Genomic DNA, 13699 nt, shown 5'->3' on the forward strand with positions numbered 1-13699 from the left:
CAGATTAATAGATAGTCATTTATAATAGTCAAGCTTGTAGCCATGTTAGTTAGGTTTTCTAGATATATAGAATATATTTCAGAGGGATAGGTATTCTTCAAACCTTTCAAAGACCTACAAAATATAGCATTTAAAATGTTTTGTTAACTTAGGACTTTCCATGACAAAGAGACATTTCTGCTCCTGGTAACACTAATCTACTTCAAGAAAATGATGGGTGTCAAAGAGTTTATGGAGTTTGCTAGGCATTTAGACAAGAAACTGCTCTTACCTGGACTGCTTGACAGTATGCTGTATGAACTGGACATGCAGAACCCACAGGTCTGAGTAGCCAGGAAACAAATAAGCAGTCTCCATCAACACTTTGGAATATACCTGAAGGGATCTAGTCAGTGTGTCACAGAAATATCTGTACAACCATGTGTATGGCTGCACTGTTAATAGCCACAGTATAAAATCAACTTAGATGACCATCAACAGATGAATACAGAAAGAAAATGTGCTATATTATTATATCCACAATGAAGTTTAATTATTCCATAAAGAATAATGAGGTCAGGCTGGAGAGATGGCTCAGAGGTTAAAAAGACCTGGAAGTTCAATTCCCAGCAAACACACGGTAGCCCACAACCTGTAGTGAGATCTGGTGCCCTCTTCTGGTGTGCAGGCATATATGCAGATAGAGCGTTCATATACATAAAATAAATCTTTAAGAAACCTTTTCTAAAAAAGAATAATGAATTCACTCTCATTTACAATTGATCTGCACTTAGAAGGTGCTATGATCTCACTCCATCTGTCTGGGGCCCCTAATTACCTTCCATGTCTGAAAGTCAGCAGGAATGAAGACCCTAAACCCCTGTGTCTCCCTATCATCAGCCAGAAGCAGTCAGACTGAGTAGATATCCATTTCCCAATTATTTTAGAGTCTCAACTTTGAATGCAAAAATGTTAGCTAGATATTAGAAAGATATTCATGGGCTAGGAAGACAATGAGGAAGGGACCCCACACACACACACAGGATCCTTCTCCAAGATTTCTGATACCAGAGTCTTCCCCAAGACCACCCTGATGAGAATGCCCCCCTTGGTTGAGAAAGGAATCACAAGGATCTCTCTCTCTCTCTCTCCTCTCTCTCTCTCTCTCTCTCTCTCTCTCTCTCTCTCTCTCTCTCTCTCTCTCTCACACACACACACACACACACACACCTTTTTTTTCATCTAATATAAACAAATCAGGAATGTTAGCCATTTTTACAACATTGTAAAGCTCTTCCATTTTGGTTGCTTGAATGGCCAAAAGTAAACCTGTGATAAGCATAGCAATGTGCTGAGTTCTGGTTGTCGTTCTAGAAAACAATCAAATCTTATAGGTTTATGGAAACTCCTGGATTTGTAGCTAGTTGTCAGAGTAGGTCCTAAACCACAGCTGGTATGTGAAGTGAGGGGAGCTTAGGCGAAGTGTGTGCTTAGCTTGTGATATGTGGCCCAACTAAGTAGTTGTTGTCGGAACTGCATTGCTCTGAGCCAGCAAACTCTGCACCCGACTGGGGAGATGCTATCTGCATCTATACGACATGTTTCCTATGGGTACAGATGGTTGTCTGTGTATGTGCAGTTCATGCTAAGAGCAGCCTGGAAAGTCAAGGACAACCAAATAGAAACTTAGGGAGGTGTTCCGTCTGTCTGTCCTGGTTAAAAAGCCCCAGGGAACTTGGGGAAAGCTTCATCACTCTTTCTGAGTTTGACTAGAGAGACCTGACAGGTTGCTTATGTTCCTATTTCTTCTTTTAGTGTAGACTAGTTGCACAAAGAGACAAATTTTGCTGTGAAAACGTCATTTATGCATGTGATGAACTTTGATCAGATTCACACCCATCTCTCAACATTTCCCTATTTTAGCTCCCTTTAGCTGCCTTTTCTCCTCCTGGCGACATCATTCGTGCCCCCCCCCCATTCCACCCATAGAGTCCACAAGAGAGAAAACACGAAATATCTGTGAGCCCAATTCTGTCCTAATTTCTCTCTGTTCCTGTATGAAACCCCAACCAAAAGCACCATAGGGGAGGAAAGGGTTATGTGACTTAGAACCCCAGGTTACAGGCCATCTTTGAAGGGAACTTAAAGCAGAAACTGAAGCAGCTAGTCACATCAGATCAAAAGCAGAGAGAAACAAATGCACCCACACTGCCTGCTTGTTTTATTTAACGTTTTCCTGTCCTATATAATTCAGGATCCCATACCTAAGGAATGGTGCTGCTCACGAAGGACTGCATCTTCTGACATCAGCAATCAAGATAATCCCCCACAGATGTGCCCACAGGCCAACCTGATCTGGGCAATGCCTGAACTGAAGCCCTCTTCTCAGGCGGTTTAGGTTGTGGCAAGTTGACAGCTCAGAACCAACCATCACAGATGCCATTTCTAGGCCACTGTGCCCTCGATCTTCTAGAGCTATTCTGTCACAGGTGAGGGGTTGGGGCAGTGAAGGCGGTGCTCTTCAGGGCCATAGCATGAAAGAGAGTTCATTTTAATTAAACAAAGTAGAGTGAACAGTACAAGCTTAGCAATTGGATTAGTTTTTGTTACCGTGTTAAAACACCTGACCAAAAGGAAAAAGATTTCTTTTAGTTCACTGTTTCAGTCCACAGTTACCTGATGCTACGATTTCTGAGGCAAAACAGCATGGCAGAGAATACGTGGTGGAGCAAAGTTGCCAACTTAATGGCAGCCAGAAAAAAGTGATAAAGAGTAGGAAGAGGGGCTAGGTACATGATAGACCCTTCAAAATCAGGCCCCCAGTGACCTGCTTCCCCATCAAGACCCCACTCCCTCATTTTTATCTTCTTTAAAATTTAATTAATTAGTTTGTTTATTTATTTATTTTGCATCCTGACTGCAGCCTTCTCTCCCTCCTCTCCTCTCACTTCCTCCCCTCTTCTGCAGTTTAATCCACCCCTCCTCCTTATTCAGTCAAAAAGGGGTAGGTCTCCCATGGGCATCAACAAAGCTGGGTTTATCAAGCTGTGGTAAGATTAAGCACTTCCCCCTGTATTCAGGCTTGGCAAGGTAATTCAGCAATAGGAATAGGTTTCCAGCCAAAGCACCAGGGATAACTCCGCACTCTGTTCTGCCCGGATCCGTGAAGTCCCCCAAAAAACAAAGAGACCAAATCCCGTACGTAAAAACAAAGAGCCTTTATTTTATACAAACTCGGTCTGTCCACATGTCCAATGTATTGGAATATTCAGAGAGCTCCGAGCTCAGCCAGAGTTGGGTTTTTATAGAAGTAAAGGTGGGGATGAGGGGTTTCTAAGGTTCAGAACCCCTGGTTGGCTGACATTTGTCTAGGGATGTCCTGATGAGAGTGTGCTGGAAAGTGATCCTATCTACAATGGTTGCAACGTTAGGAATTTCCTTTGGATGGTCTGTTCTTGGGTGGTGCTTGGGTAATCTCAGTTTGTGGTTCTTCCTGCAGCCAGGTATTGCTTCAGGGTAAACTACTGAGACTCAGGCCTTCATAAGCTGAAGTCCTACACTGGCAGATGGTAATGGTTGGAAGAACTTCCTTTGGGTGGTCTGTTTCTATTAAGCTTATCAGCTTATCGTGGTTGGCTCCTACACTCTATTGTTAGGAGTCCCATAAGAGGACCAAACTACACAACTGTCTCATATATGCAGAGGGCCTAGGTTGATCCCGTACAGGTTCCCCGGTTGTTGGTTCCCCACCCACTCCTGTTTGGCTATGAACTCATCAGTGGATTAACCCACTGATGAAGCTAGATCTCTCCCAATCTAATCATCTCTCAATAACTCTACCAGTTGAGACCAAATTTTCAGGATGTGAGCTTTTGGGGAAAAGAATACACTGCCTATATGACTAGGGACAGATGTAAGGGAAAAGAAAGGAGTTATCCCCAGGACTCTAGTGACAAGTTTAGCTATGGCAGGTGGTAGAAGAGGAGATGCAGGCCTGGGGTGGACTGATAAGCAGTCTGCAGGGTGTGAGGAAGCCAATGAGGAGCTCCCTAAGGGACATGACCTTGGCAGATGATCTCACAGACCAAGGAAAGAGACAGACTTGAGGTCAACAGCACACAGGCAGAGATTTCCAAGTTTACCTGTACCTACAACTACTGGGGGGAGGCAGGCTGGGAAGGTGGAGCTCAGTGGGGTGTCCACATAGAACCCTGCAAGGAGCCTAGATGCAAATCAAATGAGAAGGCACTGCATGGTTCTTGAATCAATCGAAGCAGCTAGGAGCCCCTGCGCAGGAGATGAAGTCTGAAAAGTGATTTGTGGGTTTAGGTTTAGCATGCTCAGGCTGCAAAACTCCTAAATACACAGAAGGCAAGGTACTGCTCTCAGAGTGGGCGCCGGGAGAGCGACACACACCTCCAGCATCTTGAGAACAAGCGCTTCTCAGAGGCACAAACACATTGCATAGAACGCTAAAGACAAAAGCTCCACTTGGGCAATGAACTGCCATTTTCATCATAAGCCTTTCGTTCTTATTTTCAATTATGTGCATGTAGAACTTTAAGGGGGACAAAAAGAATGAAACACCATCTTCACACACTCATTTAACTGCTGCTGATCAACATTCTAAGCAGCTGAAGTTCACTTTAGGCATGTTACAAGTTCCTGTATTGTGGGACTCCAGTTTCTCATACCACATAACACAGACTCTCACTGTGTCTGCAACAACTACAGATGCCACCTTATGCAGCCAGTCCCACTGCTTAGCAGGCCAACCCAGTGAGAATAAGAGGAATATTTAATTCCTTTTTTAGTCATAAAATAGAGAGGGGAGTGAGAGAGAAGGGAGAGATAGAGAGAGAGAGAACTTCATGGCTTTCCCTGCCCCTTACATCTATAACCCACTGCTGGATGAAGGGACACCATGATTTTAGATGACCCAGAGTTACTGAACTTTTTTTTTTTTACTAGAAAGGTATCTAATTAACTGAAGACAGGGACAAGGAAAAAGATTTATCCAGAATGCTAGCAAAAGGAAAAGATATCAGGCTTAAAAATAAAGATCATAAAGATCTTGTCGCCGACAAAGATTGTCTCAGCTCCCTGTTTGTGGCCCTTTTATCATTAGCTAAAGGGAAGCTCTGAGGCTTATAAGAAATATTCAGTTACTGGGGACATCTAGTTGTCTCTTGGGTGATCTCCAGTGGGACCATCCTAAAGGTTGCTAGCATGTAGTCACAAGCTTATGCTGCCTCCGTAAACACTGAAAGCATCATATTTTAGATAGAAGTAATCCATTGACCTTAGGAGCCAAAAACTTCCCTGTCCTTTAAGGGGCAGAAAAGATACTAGAAAAGGTTAGGACTCTGGGTCCTGGACAAACATTTTCTTAAGGGTCTAACAGGTCTGCATGCTAAGATGAGCAGCATCTGGCCCCAAGCTGAAGGCGGCAAGACAAGCAGCAGATTCAGTAAGAACACAGAGATGCCAAGCAGATCCGATAAGAATGTAGAGATGCCAAGCAGATCCAGTAAGAACGCAGAGATGCCAAGCAGATCCGGTAAAAACGCAGAGATGCCAAGCAGATCTGGTAACAACGCAGAGATGCCAAGCAGATACAGTAAAAACACAGAAATGCTAAGCAGATCCGGTAAAAACACAGAGATGCTAAGCAGATCTGGTAAGAATGCAGAGATGCCAAGCAGATCCTGTGAAAACGCAGAGATGCCAAACAGATCCGGTAAGAAAGGAGAGATGCCAAGCAGATACAGTAAAAACACAGAAATGCTAAGCAGATCTGGTATTAACGCAGAGATGCCAAGCAGATCCGGTAAGAACACAAGGATGCCAAGTTTTCAACCATCCTGTCATCCAGTAGACACGTGTCTAAATGGGCATGCTGTCCACAAGAAAGCCATCTTGTCCCTGAAAGGTAACTTAAGCAACCATTGTCATCATAACCCACAGCAAGCTGACACCTGTTTCTAAGCTTGGGAGAGACTACCAACATATTGCTCAGCTATGTGACTACCAAACTTACTAATTTTTACAATCAACTAAAAGCAAGGCTGAGGGGCATCTTTTGATGAATGATTGACATGGGAAGGCTCAGCCCACTGTAGGCTATGTTACCCCTGGGCAAGTGGGCCTGGATTGCACAAGAAAGCGAGGGCCATGGAAAGGAAGCCTCTAAGAGTCATTTGTCGGGAGAACGTCACCAACCTTTGACCAGTGGGTGAGGACTTCCGGTAGTATCTGAAAATGAAATGTGGCAACTGTGGTGAGATTTCAGAGAAGTGGCAATGTATCCGACTGATGGACAGTGTGGCGTTGAAAGGAGGCCGTGGCCGTGCCTCCACGGTCCAGAAGTGCGAACTGTGTGCACCGGGAAACTCCATTGCAATTCTGAGCAGCGCTGGTCAAGTCTTACAGTGCTGAAGACAATGAGAAGTTCAAGACGAAAGTAGAGTCTGAGTGTCAGTGTCGTGGCCTTGGGCAAACTGACTTCCAGCTCCAAGCCAGGTTTGCCTCTGAAGGTGTGGAGTCAGGGACAGTCTTCAGTGACATCAATCTGCAAGGAAAGGACTGGACAGACTATGACGAGAAGGCTCAGGAGTCTTCGAGGTCACCCATCAGTTTGTGAAGTGCTGAATTGTGTTACTACAAATTTTCCCGGAAGAACGGAGAGGAGAAAAGGGGCACTGAGCAGCAAATCCCACGGAGGCTTCTCCTCATGATCTCCTAGCACCTGTACCAGCCCTCACAGTCTGCATGCTGGGGTTTGCCACAGTTCTAAGTCCCACCAATAAAGCCCCCACTGGTGTGTAAAAGGAAAAAAAAAAAGAATCATTTTTCTGCTTCATTTTCTGCCTCCAGGTTCCTGCCTTAGCTTCCCTCAATGATGCACTGTAAGCTATAGGATGAAAGAAACCCTTTCCTCCTCAAGTTGTTTTTCGTCATGATGTTTATCATAACAACAAAAAGCAAACTACAGGAACCAGAGAGATGGCTCAGCGGTTAAGAGCACTTAGAGCTCTTCCAGAGGACCTAGGTTCAATTCCCAGCACCCACATGGCAGCTCATAACTGTCTGTAACTCCCATTCCGGGGGACCCAACACCCATGGCAAAATTCCAGTACACATAAAATAAAAATAATTTTTAAAAGAAAAGAACCCCCCCCAGGATTGCTTAAAATAAAAAGGAACCTAGAACATAAAACGTACTGTAAGTGAAGATAAAAATTAGTTCTAGTTTTTAGATTTTTAAATATTTTTTTTAAAAAAATAAAAGAATGACAATGTTATACAACAAATTCATGCTCTCCCCCCCCCCCATTCATGTGTTGCCCTGCGGTGGTCCAGATGAGAAATGTCCCCAATAAGATAGTGTATCTAAACACTAGCTTCCCAGTTGATGGCACTGTTTGGGGAGGTGGTGCAGCCTTGCTGTAGGAAATTGCATCCCTGGGAGCAGAGTTTGAGTGCTCATAGCCTCACCCCACTTCCAGTTTCTTCTTCTGCTTTGGGGGCTCCTGGTTAAAGATGTGATTTCTCAGCTGTCTGCTGCAATGCTGTTCCTGCCCAGTAGTACTGTCAGGTCCAAAGTCTGGTGGTTAGACTAAAGCCAGCCTTCTTCAGGAACTTGTGAAGCGGGTTCCCCTCTATCAAAAGGAGGCTTTTCCCCTACCTCTAGGGGAAAGGACAAAGGCTATCTGTGGTACCTATTAGCATACCAAAGCCCGGTGCTGGCCTCCAGGTTCCCTCAGTACCTGTGGAGTAGTCCGAGTCCTGTCTCTTCTCTGTCCCCACCCTCCCTAGACCTCCCCCAGCCCACGAGCTTTCCTCCCTCAGCTGCTCATTCTCCTTTTAGCCCTGCTGTTTCGCTCTGCTCACGCTTGGCCCTGTCCTATACCTTCTCTTGGGCCTCTCTCTCCATCTCTTGATCTCCCCTGACCCCTCTCCTCTGTTCCTGTTTCTCTCCTGGCCAGGCCCAGTCTGACGGCTATGTTCAGTCTACTGCTTTCTTTCTCTGTCCTAGACTCTTCCAGATGCCTCTGGCAGTTCCCTCCCTCAGACCTACAACAAAAACCTTTCCCTCAGCCCTCATTGTATGATTATAACCGTAATTGTATAAATTGATGGTGATGTCGTCAATTTATACAATTATGAACTCTAATCCTCTGAAACAGTAACTCAAATAAAATCTTCCTTCTATAGGCTGCTTTGGGGCATGGCGTTTTAGCCCAACAACAGAAAAAGCAGCTTATACAAGCTCTAAGGTCAAATGTAACTATATTTGTAGAAAGGCTCTTTAAAGGGATAATTATAGCCAAGGATACCATAAGGACACCACCTTGATTAATGTGATTGGTGTCTGTGTAGAAAGAGATGTCAGGGACATACATGGACAGTCAGCTGTCTGTTAAGACAGGAGACGAAGACCAAAGGGAAACCAGACCTGCCTATACCTGGATCTTGGATTTGTAGCCTCTAAAACTGTGGGCTACTGAATCCATCTATCTGTGGTATTTTGCATTGGCAGCTTGAGGTAGTATACTTAGTGACATGTAATTGAATATTATGTTACTTTCATATTCCAGAGTCCACTAATAAAATTTTATTAGAGCACAACCTCACCCATTTATTTACATTTTGTCTGGTGTTGGTTTCCTTGTCAGAACAATCAAGCAGTTGGTACAATGACTTGTATGACCTGCCAAGTCTGGAATATTTGCTAGCTGGTCCTTTGCAGAGAATGTCTGTGGACTCCTCCTGGTATCTCACTCACATTGCCAATTTGCAGCATTTGGCATCCAGGGGTCCCTTCAAACTACTCCACCAGGTTCCAAGTCCAACTTCTCTGGGATTCAGCACTATAGAAATGTCCTTTGCCCGATGGCCTGATAAGCAATTAAGACTATATCTTATCTTCCCCACACATTCAAAGCAGAGTACATTCTCACACCAGATGGCCCCTGGAATTCCTGAAACTACACCCTGGCCTGTGAGTCACTGCCACACTCTGAACGTAGATGTGCTGGCTAGTCTTTGTCAACTTGACACAAATTAGAGTCATCTAAAAGGAGGGAACCTCAATGAGAAAATGCCTTCATAGGATCTGGCTGTAAGGCATTTTCTTAATTAGTTAGTGATCAGTGGGAAGGCCCTGCCCATTGTGGATAGGGCCACCCGTGGGCTGGTGGTTCTGGGTTCTACAAGAAAGAATAAGCCATGGGGAACAAGCCAGTAAGCACCATTCCTTCATGGCCTCTGCATCAGCTCCTGCCTCCAGGTTCCTGTAGCTGTCTGAGTTCCTGTCCTGACTTCCTTCGATGCTAAATAGCAATAGGGAAGTGTAAGCCAAATAAACCCTTTCCTCCCCAACCTGCTTTTTGGTTATGGTGTTCATTGCGGTAGTAGAAACGCTAAGAAAACAATCCTTTCCTGTGTTGGGGGCTGGTCAGCAATGGTTTCCTTTCTGCTAATGCTTGGGTGTTAATTACAAATGGACTGCATCATCCGATAGTTGGTATTTCTTATAGTATGTTTAAGTGCTAATTTTAAAGGATACTTTCTTAATATTATATCCTAAATACTATAAGACATGGTGATATTTTGCTTGTGCTTTAACAAATATCCTGAAGATAAGAGTGTAGAGCTAGTCACACTAGTTAGCCACGGAGGCCAGGGAGTGGGTGCACACACCTTTAATCCCAACACTCAGGAGGCTGAGGGAGAAAGGCCATAAGTTCAACATCAGCCATGGCTATACACTGAGACTTTGTATCAAAAAATTAAATTGCCAGGTATGGTGGCCCATGCCTTTAATCTCAGCACTTGAGAGGCAGAGGCAGGCAGATCTCTGAGTTCGAGGCCAGCCTGGTCTACAGAACAAGTTCTATGACATCTAGGGCTTCACAGAGAAATCCTGTCTTGGAAAACCAAACCAAAAAAAAAATCCAAGATTAATTTTTGAAAGCTGACATAAAATAGCAGTATAGCATTTCATGGCGATACTGAGCAGGTTAGACAATGAAGCTTAGTTCTCAGACCAGTCTGAGGTTGTGCCAGAGCCTAGGGAACAATCTTCCTGGCCCTCCCTTGTTTGGACATCAGGGAGCTAATCACATTTTCCCATTTCTCGGGAAAGTTCCTGAGAACTGTGAACAGTCCCAGGTGCTCTGAGACTACTAATTATTCAGTTTGCCAAACTAAAGGGTCTCACTGAGGAGACACCAACAGGATAAACAAGGACACAAATCTGGTCAGTTTTTCTCGCATGCCCCGAGTACTCACTCCCTCTTTCCTTTCCAATGAACTTTTATTTCTATCACCTGCTCTTTTCTGCAGGTTTCCATTTTAAGGGCATCCCTGTTCAACTAATTCCTCGAAGCAGTCATCAGTAGTTCCCAAGTGTCATTTTTACCACTTTATCTTGAGAAACACGGTGTGCTAAACTCGAGAAAAAATACACAGAATATGTAAGTGACTAACAGAAGATAGTCACTTCTCCTGGGTGGGCTATTACATTTACTGTGCAGAGTGATCGATAGCAAGAAAACAGGGAAGGGGGTTAAAAAATTGCATATTCAATCCAGAATTCCTCTGTCCCTGAAAGATATATTCCAAGACTCTCAGTGGATGCTCAAAATCACAGACATTGGGGCCAATGAGATGGCTTGGTAAATAAGGATGCTTGCCACGAAGTCTGACAACGTGAATTCAGCTCCCAGATCCCAAACAGTGGAAGGAGAGAACTGACCCCCTACGTGATCCTCTGATCTCCACACATGTGCTGTGGCGCGCACACACGTGCATACACACTCACAATTTTTCTTTTGTTTGCCTGTGTTTTTGAAACAGGGTCTATGTCCCCTTGGGTGTCCTGGAGCTCATTTGTCAGCCTCAAAATCACAGATCCGACAGCCTCCACCTCCTGAGAGCTGGGGTTTAAGGTGTGTGCTACGTTAAATAGAAAGAAAGCATAGATGTGACCAAACCCTACAAAACCCTGTTTTTCTTTTCATATCTGTAACTGAGTTTAATCTATAAACCAGGCACAGTAAAAAATTAATAAAAACAAAAAAGCCGGGCGGTGGTGGCGCACGCCTTTAATCCCAGCATTCGGGAAGCAGAGGCAGGCAGATCTCTGTGAGTTCGAGACCAGCCTGGTCTACAAGAGCTAGTTCCAGGACAGGCTCCAAAAAAAAGAAATTAATAAAAACAATTATAATATAATAAAACGAGTGAATGCGATCTTTGTAAAATGTTACTTGACAAACTCTATGACAGACATGACTGATCTGATCAAATCTGATACCCCAGCTCCTAAGTGACTAAAGTGACCACTGGGGAGTGGTAGTCTACACAACACCATGATGGCAAAGGGAACATCCGCCACCCAGGCAGCATAAGCAGGGTGCTGAAAGAGTCCATCACACTATTCAGAATGATGGATAGCATAAAACTCACCAGTTGTTTATTTCTAAAAATTTCTACTTAATCTGTTTGGACTACAGTTACACATGGGTAACCAAAACCGTGGGAGAAGAAGCCACAGCTAAGGTTGGGCTACTCCGTAGAGAGGGCACATAAGAGCTGTCCTGAAGGCTGTCACTCCAACTTTCTTCAGCTCAGCCCAGACGCAGTTATGAGTTACATCTGTGTCAAACAGTGGTTCTCAATCTTCCTAATGCTGCAGACCTTTTATACAGTTCCTCACGTTGTGGTGGCCCCAACCGTAAATTATTTTCATTGCTACTTCGTAACTGTAATTTTGCTACTGTTATGAATCATAATATTTGTTTTCCAATGTTCTTAGGTGATCCCGGTCCAAGGGCTGACCCCTCCCCCCCCCCCCGCAAGGGGGTTGCAACCCACAGGTTGAGAAACACTGGTGTAAAAGATTGTTTAAAGACCAAGATAAGAGTTGGATATACCAACTGGCAGGGAGGCCAATGAAATTTCCATCTCTAGGGTGCTCAGCATGGCCATCTCCTTCGTTTCCAAACCAAGGACTTATTGAAAGCAGCACCCTTATAAGCACAGTCACGAATTAACCAGAGCCATCCCTCGGCGAGAAAGCCAAGCATTGCATGCAGCAGAAATGTCAATCACAACTCTCAAGATGCCTCTCCCTAAACTTCCAAATCACTCATTTAAACAGATCCAAACTAGTAATCTAAAAACCAAATTCAACCTGCAAATATGGGCTTGGCTGCCTGCACGTGCCATGTGTGCATGCTGGTGAATGTGCGTATCTGTGCATCTATGCATGTGTATGTACATGCAGGTGCGTTTTCATGTGAAGGCCAGACAGTGACACGGTCTTCCTCAACCATGCTCCACATTTTGAGAAAGGGTACCTCACTGAATCTGGAACTTGATAATTTGAACTGCCTGGCCAGCCAGCCCCAGGGATCCAGCTCTGCCTCCTCAGCACTGGGTATGCTACTGTGCCTGGCACTTACATGGACGCTGGAGATCAAACTCAGGGTTGCACGTTGGCACAGCAAGCACTTGGCTTGTACCTTTTCCCAGCCTTACTATCTTCAATATTTGTGTAGCCACTTCACTAAAGCAGCATAGTCCCTAACTACATTCTAAGTATTTGTCCTTATACCCACAGGTAAGTGTTCTTACCCTTCGTCAAGGAAACTTCTAGATGAAAATCATTACAGAAAACCACAACCAATCAGAAGTAGAGTGGTGGCGCCAGTTCCAACTAATAAAGTCTACAACACAACTCCAACTTCTAAGGGCCAGGGATTACTGTGGAATGGGGAGGGAAGACTGTAAAGGCAAGAGGGTCAGCAGGTTTGCTATGAGATCATGTCTCTTAGAAATGCCAGAAACTACATCGTTGAGGGTTTACCACTGTGGGTGCCTAAGCATGACCTACACAAGGATGATACCAGTGGACATGCAAATGTGGAAGAGAGAAAGCTCACGAGGCTTTAACCCTACACAAAGAACTACAAGCACCTAAGGAATGCTGAGATTGGGAGAAATAGTGGGAAGAACACACTAACTGGTTATCCAATACCAAATGTGTAGAAGTTAGCTCAATTTGGGAAATAATTAGACTAGCTAAAAGATGAAACGACTATATTGTACTTATTATAAGGGGAAAACTCACAAAACAGGAACGAGAAGTCCAAGCTCAGCTGTGCCGCGAGGGAACCAGAGAGAGAGAGAGAGAGAGAGAGAGAGAGAGAGAGCGCACCTGGGCCATGCACCTGTTTTTCTCCAGATCCCAGAAAGCCACACCCTAACTTGGTCCCACCTCTTTTTTTTTAATTTTTATTTATTTATTTATTATGTACACAATATTCTGTCTGTGTCTATGCTCGAAGGCCAGAAGAGGGCACCAGACCCCATTACAGATGGTTGTGAGCCACCATGTGGTTGCTGGGAATTGAACTCAGGACCTTTGGAAGAACAGGCAATGCTCTTAACCTCTAAGCCATCTCTCCAGCCCATTGGTCCCACCTCTTAAAGATAATTGATTAACAAGGCTTCCCCATCACAAATGGTCAACCCTGAAAACATATACACACAGCATTATATAGACTTAGCAGGTTGTATTCATGTATTTAGGAACACACACACACACACAATAACAAAGAAAAAGAGGCCATGAATGTGAAAGTGAGCAGGGTACATGGAAGGGTCTGGAAGCATAAGAGGAAAAGGGAAATGATGCAATTGTAATCTCAAA

At 44.3% G+C, this 13699-nt stretch overlaps 1 pseudogene; it reads left to right on the plus strand.

The window, feature by feature from the left end:
* Nucleotides 1-6203: 6203 nt before the first annotated feature.
* On the plus strand, nucleotides 6204-6698 carry LOC142847227 (CXXC motif containing zinc binding protein pseudogene; annotated as a pseudogene).
* The last annotated feature ends 7001 nt before the right edge of the window (nucleotides 6699-13699 follow it).

Source organism: Microtus pennsylvanicus, chromosome 3 (assembly GCF_037038515.1).
Source record: "Microtus pennsylvanicus isolate mMicPen1 chromosome 3, mMicPen1.hap1, whole genome shotgun sequence".
In the NCBI taxonomy this organism is placed as follows: Eukaryota; Metazoa; Chordata; class Mammalia; order Rodentia; family Cricetidae; genus Microtus; species Microtus pennsylvanicus.